The sequence below is a fragment of the Aplysia californica genome, unplaced genomic scaffold (assembly GCF_000002075.1).
Source record: "Aplysia californica isolate F4 #8 unplaced genomic scaffold, AplCal3.0 scaffold00171, whole genome shotgun sequence".
Taxonomy (NCBI): domain Eukaryota; kingdom Metazoa; phylum Mollusca; class Gastropoda; order Aplysiida; family Aplysiidae; genus Aplysia; species Aplysia californica.
Genome location: NW_004797441.1, coordinates 517,523 through 518,108, shown reverse-complemented (window position 1 = coordinate 518,108; position 586 = coordinate 517,523).

Below are 586 nucleotides of genomic sequence, written 5' to 3'. Positions count from 1 at the left end.
CAAAACTTTTTTTGAAACCCACTAAAATTCCCTTTCGGGATACTATTACTCGAGTAATTACTCGAGTCTTAAGAGCCGTGGGACTCGAGTAATTACTCGAGTAATTACTCGAGTCCAGAGCAGATACTCGAGTGTGGACTCGAATCTTAATATGCTGGACTCGCACACCTCTAATTCGCAGGCTTTTGACTCCAGCAGGGCCACAACTTTGGAACTGTTATCTGGGTAACCAGGTATCTGGTGACTTTAGAGGCCAAATGTGTTTGATTTGGAACCCACTGCTAATGATTCAATTTAATTTTAGAAAAAAAAATGTGGCCTAGAGAGAGGCCAAACAAAATAATGTCACAGCACTTTCTGAATTAGGCCTGGGACTAAAAACTCAGTCGGACTCTGGCTAGGGCTAGCCTAGGGCTATTCTAGTTGTAGCCTTGCTGACTGGCCTTGCTGCGGCCTGATCAAAACGGGGAAAAAACCCGAAAAAATGTGGCCTTGTTGTACCCTGTCTCTGGCCCGTTTGTGGCCTATTTTTTGAGTGGCTCAAGGCAATTGCCTTATTTGCCTAATGGTTAATCCAGCACTGCAA